Source organism: Myotis davidii, unplaced genomic scaffold (assembly GCF_000327345.1).
Source record: "Myotis davidii unplaced genomic scaffold, ASM32734v1 scaffold164, whole genome shotgun sequence".
NCBI lineage: Eukaryota > Metazoa > Chordata > Mammalia > Chiroptera > Vespertilionidae > Myotis > Myotis davidii.
In genome coordinates, this window is record NW_006296417.1 from 325,877 (window position 1) to 326,133 (window position 257).

The window sequence follows — 257 nt, forward strand, 5'->3', positions numbered from 1 at the left end:
GCAGGGGGCATGCAGGAAGGGGACAGCACAGGGTGCTCATCATTGATGTTTCTCTCTCTGAAATCAATAAAAATTTTTAAAGTAAAGTACATATAAGGCACTCAGTATATAGACAACACTAAGAGAAAAAAAACTTGCTCTACCACGAAGGAGTATTCTATTCCCATCATATAAACCATGGAAGCCCTGAGGGCTACTGCAGGGAAGTTTTCAAACATGAAACTTTATACCACCTTTGTTACATGATTCTACCATGT